This window comes from Micromys minutus (genome assembly GCF_963924665.1).
Source record: "Micromys minutus genome assembly, chromosome: 8".
NCBI classification, from domain to species: Eukaryota; Metazoa; Chordata; class Mammalia; order Rodentia; family Muridae; genus Micromys; species Micromys minutus.
Window position 1 is genome coordinate 40,603,315 of NC_137977.1, and position 11,646 is coordinate 40,614,960.

The 11,646-nt window shown below is 42.2% G+C and overlaps 1 pseudogene across 1 annotated transcript; it reads right to left on the reverse strand.

Annotated features, from left to right (window-relative positions):
- Positions 1–322: 322 nt before the first annotated feature.
- Positions 323–1,320, reverse strand: LOC308423391 (glyceraldehyde-3-phosphate dehydrogenase-like; annotated as a pseudogene). The gene has a single exon. The product of its transcript is annotated as a glyceraldehyde-3-phosphate dehydrogenase-like (transcript).
- Between the last annotated feature and the right edge of the window lie 10,326 nt (positions 1,321–11,646).

Sequence of the window (11,646 nt, forward strand, 5' to 3'; positions counted from 1 at the left end):
GAGTGCTGAAACTAAAGGTATGTACCACCATGTCCAGCTTAGGTATATTTTTTTTAAAGAAGAAAAAAAAATTTTTTTTTTACCAATTACTGAATCTAACTTAGAATGCATGCTTTTGGGGGGGGGGCAGTGGAACTTTATTGATGGTATTCAAGAGAGTAGGGAGGGCTCCCTAGGCCCCTATTATTATGAAGGTCTGGGATGGAAATCGTGAGGGAGATGCTCAGTGTTGGCAGCCGAGTTGGGATGGGACTCCTCAGCAACGGAGGGCCTCTCTCTTGCTCTCAGTGTCCTTTCTGGGGGGGGGGGGGTCCAGGGTTTCTTACACCTTGGAGGCCATGTAGGCCACGAGGTCCACCACCCTGTTGCTGTAGCCGTATTCATTGTCATACCAGGAAATGAGCTTCACAAAGTTGTCTTTGAGAGCAATGCCAGCTCCAGCATCAAAGGTGGAAGAGTGGGAGTTGCTGTTGAAGTCACAGGAGACAACCTGGTCCTCAGTGTAACCCAGGATGCCCTTTAGTGGGCCCTCAGCTGCCTGCTTCACCACCTTCTTGATGTCATCATACTTGGCAGGCTTCTCCAGGTGGCATGTCAAATCCATAACAGATACATTGGGGGTAGGAACATGGAAGGCCATGCCAGTGAACTTCCTGTTCAGCTCTGGGATGACCTTGCCCACAGCCTTAGCAGCACCACAGATGATGTTCTGGGCTGCCCCACGGCCATTACGCCACAGCTTTCCATAGGGGCCATCCACAGTCTTCTGAGTGGCAGTGATGGCATATACTGTGGTCATGAGCCCTTCCATGATGCCAAAGCTGTCATAGATGACCTTAGCCAGGGGGGCTAAGCAGTTGGTGGTGCAGGATGCATTGCTGACAATCTTGAGGGAGTTGTCATATTTCTCATGGTTCACAACCATCACAAACATGGGGGCATCTGCCAAAGGGGCAGAGATGATGACCCTTTTGGCCCCACCCTTCAATTGGGCCCCGGCCTTCTCCATGGTGGTGAAGACACCAGTAGACTCCACGACATACTCAGCACCAGCATCAGCCTATTTGATGTTAGTGGGATCCCGCTCCTGGAAGATGGTGATGGGCTTCCCATTGATGACAAGCTTCCCATTCTCAGCCTTGACTGTGCCATTGAATTTGCCATGTGTAGAGTCATACTGGAACATGTAGACCATGTAGTTGAGGTCAATGAAGGGGTTGTTGATGGTGACAATCTCCACTTTGCTAGATCCTGAGTAGAAGTCAGCCTGGTAACCAGGCGCCCAATTCGGCCAAATTCGTTCACACTGACTTTCACCATCTTGTCCAAGGGATGGGGCTGGCACTGCATGAGAAGATGCGGCTGTCTGTAGAACAGGGAGGAGCAGAGAGCCAGAATGCATGCTTTTATCATTGCATATTCAAAGCAATGTGTCCAGTTTAGGAAACATCCACAGGTGGATCATATACAAATCTCAATAAGTTCCATGTGGGAAATGCAAGTACATAGATGTGTGTAAAATAAAAAGTTTATGATGGCATGTGATATGTGTATGTAGAGAGGTAACTAGACACAGGGAAAAATATCACTTGAAATATGATTCAGTAGCCGGCAGAATTTCATAAGGTTGAAGAACTGAAAAGCTGTCTCAAAACACAAAAGCTAGAACCGGGCAGTTGTTGCAGTAAATATTAAATGAATGGCTTAACCTTTTATCGGTGTCCACAGTCTCACTCCAAGGATGCTGCTCTAGTGCAAAACTGAGCACACACATTCGGTCCTCACACTACTTGGCACTCCAGGCTTTCTGTAAGAACTTAGGTGCAGTTCACTCCACCACCCCTGCTGCTTTTATCCCAGGTTGATATGACTGACCTGGAGTGTTGTTTTCACTCACTTCCCCTTGGCATGCTGTCGCCAAGCCTTAGACACATGCTTCCCAATTCTGTAGTGGGCTTTATGCACTCCACCACTGTACTCTTGAAACTCAATTAAGTAGTCACATCAAAGAACACACCAAACTACTCTGATCCAACGGGCGTAACGTAATTTGCCAAGTAGATAAGTCAAATGATCTTGTACAATTCCATCCCTTATAAAACATTTATTACAATGTTATTTATGAAGAGATGTGCCGAGAGAAACATAAACACCTGCCTCCATCTTTGTTCCTTCCTTTCCTGCCTTCACTTCCACTTCTTGACCTTTCACCACCCATCTTTCTCCTGTCCAATCAGATATTGCCTTAACATAAACCTACAGGCAGTGGTGGTGCACAACATTAATCCCAAAACTTAGAAGACAGAGGCAGGTAGATCTCTGGGAGTTTGAGGCCAGCCTAGTCTACAGAGCGAGTTCCAGGACAGCCAGGGCTTGTTACATAGAGAAACCCTGTCTTAAAAAGCCAAACAACAACCAAAACCAAAAAACCCTGGGACTGGAGGAATAGTTCAATGTTTAGGAGCTTGTGCTGCTTCTGAAAAGTACCTAAGTTCAGTTCCCGACATCTATATTAGGTGGCTCACAACTGCCTGTGATTCCTGATCAAAGGGACACAATGATCTTTTCTGGCCTTCTTGGGCCCCTGTACTCAAATGCACATACCACTCTGAATGGCATATGATACATATATAGAGAAGTAACCAGAGACAAGGAAAAAAAAATTGTGTTCTCACACACACACACGATATAACACATCTTCTTTTTGTTAAGATGCTATATTCATCAGGCTCAGAGCTGATGGAGGGGAATAGCATTAGGAACATGGTGAGAATGGGCAGTGGCTGTGTTAGAACCAGGGATTTTATCTGAGTAGCTGAAAAACCCACTAAGGGATTCGCAAAAGTTGGGAAGAAAATGCCAGAGATGAGCTTAAGGAAAGCATTAAATACGTAAGGAACAAATTAGTGGTAGCCAGCTTTTGAGAGCTGAAAGTGGGCAAAGAAGAGAGATCGGGTTGGTTTGAAATGTGAGCTGAATGAGGGTGGCTGCTGGGAGATCGGAAAGGGGGAGGGGAGAAGGTAACTCATGGAAATACAGGTTAGAGCTTGGAGTCTCTGCCTCTGTGTGCAGGTGTGCACCTTTTGCAAGCACAAACACATTGATTTGCATCAGAAAGTGTCAGCGGGCTTGCAAATAAAGGCTAAAGCCATTCTGCATAGGGATGCAAACAGGCCCCTGGTAAACAGGAATACTCAAAGGCTCCAAATTTAAAGGAAAAAAAAAATCTCGGTGCTTGTTTTTCTTTTTTAATGGGATTAAAAAAAAAAAATTCTCTGACCCATCCATACCTTTCAGTATGATGTTAAACAAAGTCTTTCAGGGCTGTACCTGGCTATGCCCAGCTGTGCCTGGCCAATGGATTAGCTTAAGTGAACTTAAGCCTGCTTTCTAAACCCAACTTCTCCAAAGCTCCAAGGGAAAGTGCAAAAGCTGCCAGCTCATTGGCAGCCAGGTAATTGGGGGAGCCCGGGAGTCTCACCTTCCCTTGTGCACATGTAACTTGTTCTTCGAGAGCTTCAGAAGCCTTCCAGGTCTCAGAGACAGACTTCAGACCTGCAAGTCACCAAGGCCAATGCCTTTCTGACTCAGAGTTTCTAATCTTTAAAATCAACAACTGCGTTTTACTTCTTTTCCTTTTTTATGCCTAAACATGAAGCAAATGTGTGCCAAGGGCAAGCTGGAACAGATCCTGTCTAGAGGAGTATGGCCGGCAGTGGAATATGAAAATAATAATCACACTGGTATTAATAATTTACTGAGGTCTAGTAGCTTAAGTACTTTCATGTGTCAGCTCCTTTCATTCTCACTGGAGCATACCAGGAGAGTTTAATTAACATCTCAAGAGCCAAAGACTGAAGCTCAGCAGGCTGTTAGCCTGGGCTCCTGAATATTAAGCCTACAATGGGAATTTTCTACAGATAGGGTTCTAGCCAACACCAGCAGAGTTTTCTACAGCCACCAATACAAATTTAGTGGCTCATAGGACACATGGCTGCATCTTTCCAAGTTCCCTCCCAAAGTCAGTCCTATCTCCTGACTCTGACTTATGCCTCACCTTTCCACTGTATCAGACCCTGGAGAAATGCAAGATCAAATCCCCATGTTAGGATCAACTATCTTAGCTCTCCTCTGCTCCGCTGAGCAGCGTGCTCAGTTTCAAGCATATGCTGGGATTGGATGTTTTTCAAACCAATGCTCCAGACATGAAATAAAAGAATCTCAAGTGCCAGTAAGAAGAGTGAGAAATAAGAGAATTTAAAATGCAGGTGGTAGCATCAGGGGAAGCTGCTGAGAAAAGGATTCATATTGGATTGGCTTAGGGTGCATGTGAGACCTGTTCCAATTCCAAACACTATTCATGACCTCTTCAGCTCCTTTAGCCTTTAAGCCCTCCTTATATCAAAATTCTTTCCTCCTTTTACATCTCTAGCAACTTTTAAGAAAAACCAAATCTCTGATCCCTATACAGAATTTATGATCTTTAATCACTATTGGAAAGCAGCTTATTTGGAAGCTTATAGAATGTGTTCCCTCACCTCTTCCAGTCAGGGAAGATTCTACAGGCTCTGGAATGGGTCTCAGTGACTACTGGGACCCATGTGTGCCCAAGGCACTGTGAAGTTAGTAGGCAGGTGCCATACTTCCCAAAAGATAAAGCAGTTGAGGACATCTAGGTCAGGAGGCAAGGCAAAGGTTAACCACACAAAAGCCAACACTAACTAGGTTCTGGAGGCAGAGGTGAATTTGGCTGATCTCACTACACTCTAGGGTTCCATAGACCAAAAGAGGCCAGAGAGTAGTCAGGTAGGCTGCAGGTCTCATTCTTCATAGTTGCACAGGTTGTATCAGAAGCATGAAGTTTATCATATAACTAAGAGGGTCCTGTGTGCCTTGTACAGATATTATCTAAGAACTGTAAATTTGCAGCTCACTTTGTAATTTTGGTTAACTTGTCACAATACTTAGAAAATCATAATAGCAGACTTTAGATGTCTACTGCAAGCTTCTTTAATCTTCCCATAAGGCTAGGCAGCAGATAATTTTTTATGCCAATATCATTGAAGAAGGCGTTGGCATGGTAATCTTAAATAATCTGCCATACTTCACAGGGGTGGCCTTCTCAGGAATTCACACTTGTAGATGACATGCTTTTTTTAACATTGGCCCATTTGTTTGTAAAAAATAAAGTGATTAATTTGAATGTTTTCTAAACACTTTTGCCTTGTTACAGTCTATGACTCTCTGAAAATCAGTGAAATTTATAAAACAGAGAAGGACCTAGGAGCTAGAGGGATAGCTCAGAGGTTAAGGTTACTGTCTGTACATGCATGTAGGCAAAATCCCCATACACATACAATAAAAATAAACTAGTATTCAAAAAAGTAAAGCATCTAATTTTTATGCTTCTAGTCACATATAATAATTAATATGAAAATTTCTTTTAAATTACATTTATTTGTTTTTTGCCTTGTACACCTTTATGCATAGGTATGTATGTTTGAGCATGTGCATGCGCCCTGACAGGCATATTGATTTTGGAGACCAACTTTTCATTCAGTTCTCTCCTTTTATCATATGGGATCTGGGTTTTCAGGCTGGCAGCAAGCACTTATACACACTAACCTATCCTGCCAGCCCAAAGTACTACATTTTCCTTACAGTGCATACATTAAATTCGTTCACCAAGAAGCCAGGCAAGGCAAAGGGGTGAGCCATTGGGAACAAGATGATGTTCAGTAGCTTCCAGTGGTGGCTGCTTTACAGCTGAGCATCAATAAACACTGACACCCTGAATCACTGGCTTCTGTAAATGTATGCCCACATCCCCTTTCCATGACATTCTCAAAATCTGGTTCATATAAGCCAAAGTGAGATGACAGCAAAGACACACTTTCCGTTCCCTCTCCTTTCTTCCCACAGAGGAAAAGTGACATCAGCTGACTGCAGGGACATCATGGCTACAGGACAGTAAATGAGTTCACTAAAGATTCCAGTACTACAAGGCCCTGCTTGCTCCAGACTCAGTGTTCTTACCCCTGCCATCTGAAGAAAAAATTACCTTTAACTTCTCTACGACTCTTTATAGGCATCTGTAACAACACAGAGTATAAGGACAATAGCATGCACCTGCATCTAATATACCTTACAAGAATGGGAAACTGCCTAAAGAAATAAAGACCTTAAATAATGGTTAGAGTTACATTCATTTTTGTTCTGATATAGAATGATCAAGCCTGGTACTGTACAGTATGGCAGGGGTGGTTTGATCTTAGTAATAAACTGGGATCATAGCAAATACAGTCAGTTCCTATTCTTTGCTATGACCCTAGGTCTTCAGAAACAGGGAAAGCCATTTCTCCCTGGTATAGGGAGTAAATTTATTGCATGGGGCTTCAGCAGGAGGCTAAAAAAAACCCTTCCTCATATGTCCACATCTTCTTCTGTGTTCTTCAACATGCAAATGTGCCAAACTTTAAGGTAATTTGTCCTAAGCTCCTTTGGTTCTGTCCTTGCTGGTTTCCAACTCAACAGCTTGCTTGTTTAAGAAACAACAGTTGGGCACGCAATGTATACTTTGCCCTTTCCAGAAACATCCAAAGGGATTAAAGACTCAACACAGCTCTGTGATAAACTACATCTACCCAAGCAATGACAGAGTCATCATGGATTGAACATATTGGGGTGGGGAAAAAAAGTACTATGTGTACCCCTCTAGGAAAGTACAAACTGGAGAGGGAATTAAGTAAGTTGTTGATCCCTAAACTGAGTGTTGATGGGAGATGAGGAGAGAGTCTAGAAAGAATGTCAAAGGGTGCTCCAGACAGACCACACAGCAAAGTCTAAGCCATAGAACTACTAAGGCTCTTCAGTGGGTCCTCCTTTGTGGAATCCAAACAAACAATCCCAAGAGAAGCACAAACACCAGGCTTGTCTGCCTTCTGCCTGTCAGGGAATAGAAACTTACCTTTGAGGTACTTAGAGGAAATTGACTGCACCGGACTGGTGTTTGCTGTGGTTGCTCAGTTGATGGGATGGATTTAAAAGCTAGTTAACAGGTAGTGGATAAGAAGCCACAGTTCTACAGATATTTAAAATACAAAATTAAAAAAAATTGAGATTATTCAAGATACAAAGACTCTTTGCACAGTCCCCCAGTGTCCATCTTGGGTGACTACGACATAACCCATATATATATTCGTATGGGCTCAGAATATCCCATCCCCATGGTACCTTACATAAAATAAACTATATCTATATTTTTAGACATCTTGAATTGTTGTACAAAGATTGTGTCTTACCACATAATTTAAAAAATGTTTTGAAAATATATTCACAAAGATAGTTAGCTATGTCCCTGGGAGTTTCATAAAGACAATGTATAGGATGATAACATACAGTTCTTTTAAATAAACAACACCTATGTGTGTGAACTCCTTAGAGTTCAGGATATCTTTAACTGAAAAGTTAGAATGAGAATTATTGAGTAAGTGTTTCTGCATCACACTAAAATTGTTTTATCCTTACTGGAAGAATGTAGCATTTGTCTCATGGCCACTGGGAAATGAATGGCCTACAATAAAACAAATTGTATTTGGTAATTAAGATCATGTACATCGATTCCTAGCACTTATCTCTTTTGAAACATCCTTGTAAGAATGATCAGAAAACCACACAGCTCAGTTGTGACAAGAGTCTGTGAGGGCTAGGAGGGGGGACTATAAGAGCAAAAGGGAGAGGCTCTTGGGTTTTATTTTTCCCACAGTGTGACTTTATATCCACATGTAAAATTGATTAAAGAAATTAAGATATATGCGGAAGCATATCTCATGTCCGTGAACTGATGGAGTTAATATTGTTCAACTATCTAACATTTAATTCAGCTCCTGTCAAAACTATCAATGGCAATTTTTACAAAAGTAGAACAAATAGCTTCAAAATATATGTGGAATCATGAAAGATCCTGATTGGTTAAAGCCAACCTGAACAAGGAAAATAAAAAGTGAGATATCACAGCTCTGGATTTCAAGTAAGGCAGAACATTAGTGGAAACTAGTGTCACATAGAGCATGGGGATATGGAAAAATCCAGAAAGCAACCCAAACCTAAAGTTTTTCAAGCAGAAGTGCCAAATGCCCAGGGCTGAGGGGATGAATAAGTTCTTCACTGAAAGATGTTAAGGACACTGATATCTGTTCACAGAAGAACAGGCCACAGACCTAAGTGTAAAGGTATAAAGTTATAAAGCTTTACGAGAACATACAGGAAAAATTTCCTTGATGCTGGCATCAGTGGTGATTGTTTTTATTAACAACAAAAGACTGAACAACAATATTGTCATATACCAGGTCTATGCTAAAGAAGAAGGAGGAGGAGGAGTAGGAAAAAGAAGAAGAAGAGAAAGAAAAAGAAGAAGAAGAGGAGGGGGAGGAAGAGGAAAAGGAAAAAGAGGAGGAAGAAGAACAAGAAGAAGAGGAAGAGGAAGAAGAAGAGGAAGAAGAAGAAAAAGAAGAAGAAGAAGAAGAAGGAGGAGGAGGAGGAGGAGGAGGAGGAGGAGGAGGACTAGGAAGAGGAAGAAGAAGAGGAAGAGAAGGAAAAAAGTTTCTCTACCTTGATGGAAAACAATCAACAAAATTCCAGGGCAACCTATAGAAACACAAGAAAGTATTTACAAACTTTAAATCCAGTAAGAGTTGATACCTAATATGAACTCATATGATACAACAGCAGGAAACAGCTGCTATTGTTTCACACATAAAATATGTGTGAAAAACTTAGTTTTCAAAAGAAGACATCTAAATGACCAATGAGTACCTGAAAACGTACTCAGCCTATGCATTTATAAGGGAGAGGAAAGGCAGAGCCATGGGAAGAAATTCCTTCATCCTAAATTAGAGGAGAAATATGAAAAAGTCAAAAGATAATATAGGCAAAAACATAGAAGAAAGAAGATCCTTAAACACTGTTGATGGAACTATGAAATAGTAGTTATTGAGGGAGCATGGATGGAGATTTCCACCTCAAATAGACTTGTTAGGACCAGCTTCGGTAGTCCATATCTATAGTCCCAGCACTCAAAAGGCTAGAGCAGGGGGATGATAAATAAGTAATTGTAAACCTGGACTTTTTAGGCAGACTACAACACAGACTACAGAGAGACACCACCACCTCTAGATCACAAATACAAAACAAGAAAGAACCACCCTCACTTCTGAGATCTTATCCAAAGGAAATAGAATCATCATCTTAAAGATCTATCTACACTTCCATGTTCACCTAGAAAACAAATGCTTTACGTCTAAGTTGAAGTAAGTTGAAACGCACACATGGACAGTGGCAATGACAGACGTGTAAAATGTCAGGGTCTAGGACAATGCATGGAAACACGTCAAACAACTGTCTTATACACAAACACAATCGCCCAAGTGCCAACAGAAAGATGCAGCTGTTGGGCCTCCATCAATTCCTTGTCTTCTATGGAGAAAGTGTTCCTAAGGCTTGGGAGAAGCGCTTTGGAGACAATACTCCACCACTTAAAGCAGAGGATTCAAACGAATAGTCAGTAGAGGGCATGTTATAACCCCATGAAAACAAGCTAAATTCTGAATCAGCTTGGAATCCAGAGGTCTAGGTGGTGGTGGTGTTCCCACATTCTTAATGGCTTCTTTGAAGCAGGTTTTGTCTTTCATTCATTCATTCATTCATTCATTCATTCATTCATTCAGTTGTTTCCTATCTAATAAAGTCTTGATTTCAGCCTCCTATAAGGAGCAAGACCAGCCTTTTCATCTTTGCCCCTCAACAAAACCCCTCTTATAATCCTGTTGTTTGCGTGAGTTGGCACATGAGCTGAGGGAGAAAGAAAGAAGAAAGCGGATATGAAGTTTTAGAGATAAGAAAATCCGTTCTGTGCAACAATGCCCACCCTATCCTGGTGGGGAATTTCACCTTTCCAGTTGTCACCCTTGTGTGGTTAACGAGATTAGAGCCCTAACCCCCAATCCTTTTAGTTCCCTGTCAAACAAAGGCCAGCAATTAAACAACTGGCAGTGTAGTACAGTACTGTACCTGGCCATAAGACCTGAACCCTGTGCACTGCCCCTGGCCCCCTGAGGATCTCCCTGGTCCTGCCTGTCTTGAGCCCTCAAAGGACATTTCTGCTCTAGGCCGGTGATGTCATGGGCTGGAATAAGTGTCAGGAACATTCATAAGAACAGGGTCTGCCTATTTTGAAAACACAAGAGGCATTGATCACAAGATTTCATATATATCAAAAAATATAATGGGGAAGATTTGTATCTCCCATGAATATTTAACTCTTCTAAAAGCTAATCATCTGCATAACACAATACCCCAATGCATGTGTGTAATTTTTTTTTCTACTGTCTTTCAAAATAAGGCAATTTTTCTCTTCCTGTGGTTCCTCGAAAGTGAAAGTTGCTGAACTATTCATTGATCCTTTGATCTTCTGAGTGTGTGTGTATTTTAAGACAAAGTCATTGCTGTTGCTCTCATCCGTGTGTGTGGGGGGGGGGGAAGCAGAACAAAGAAGGGAAACCACGTCTGTTTCCATTGTTTTCCTAGTGACCTAGATCACAATGCGCTCCTGTCTTGAATGCTGCTTAACGTTTGCTGATGTCTTTTTATCATAGCATTCATGGGAATTTAAAAAGAGTTCCGCTGATACACATCCTACTGTGTATTATGATATCCTGCCTGCCCTGTTGCACTGCAGAAGCCTGCAGCTGCCTGCAGCTGCCGGAAGCTTAATTATGCATGCATGCATGCAAAGCCCAGATGCTCAGCCAAAAGAGCCTCAACTACACCAGTTTCTCACTTGTTTTTGTTTGAATTATAATTGGGCAAATCTGTATTTCTCTGCTTATTTTGTAGCTGGAGCATGCTCCTCTTTATCTCTGTTTTTCCTTCTGTTCGACTCAGCTTTCTTTTTTTACCAAGGACAAACCCGCGTATGAGGCACCACCATGTGCCTCTGAGATCTGAGTAGGGTCATTCATGGGCTTGATAATATCTTGCACCGAACAGCAACTTTAAATGGCACAAAAACCGACCCTACCCCCAGTAGGCTTTCTCCAGATGGCTTGTAGCTGAAAGAAAGAGAAGAATGGTGAACTAGGAGCTGGCACCTGGCTAGAAACATAGAACATTGACAGCCAGGCAGCCATGCTAGAAAGGAAGCCTACACCTGCTGGAAGACTGCACCACAGACCCACAAAAGATGGCTTGTTAACCTTGTTAACCACTCCCATCTTCTGCTCAGAGAGCCTTAGGGAGCTGTTCTACAGTCTTCAGCAGGAACAAAGGCTCCTGTGTCAATGACATTGAGTATGGCATGGTACTATCCATACCACTTCAGTGATGCCGGAGTTGTCCTTTACTGAGAACCATGCAGAGTCATGAGCCTATTTCTGAGGCTCATCCGAGACAAAAGCTTTGTGCTCAAATTGAGCAGCAAATGAAAAGACAAAGATTGAGTTCACTGCAAGTGATCTAATCATTATTGTACAAACAGGTGAAGGTGTGTGTGTGTGTGTGTGTGTGCGTGCGCGTGCGTGTGCGCATGCGTGAGATTTACACTGAAGTTTCAAGAGTGAGCAAGAATCCACTGTAGGATAATTACCCATG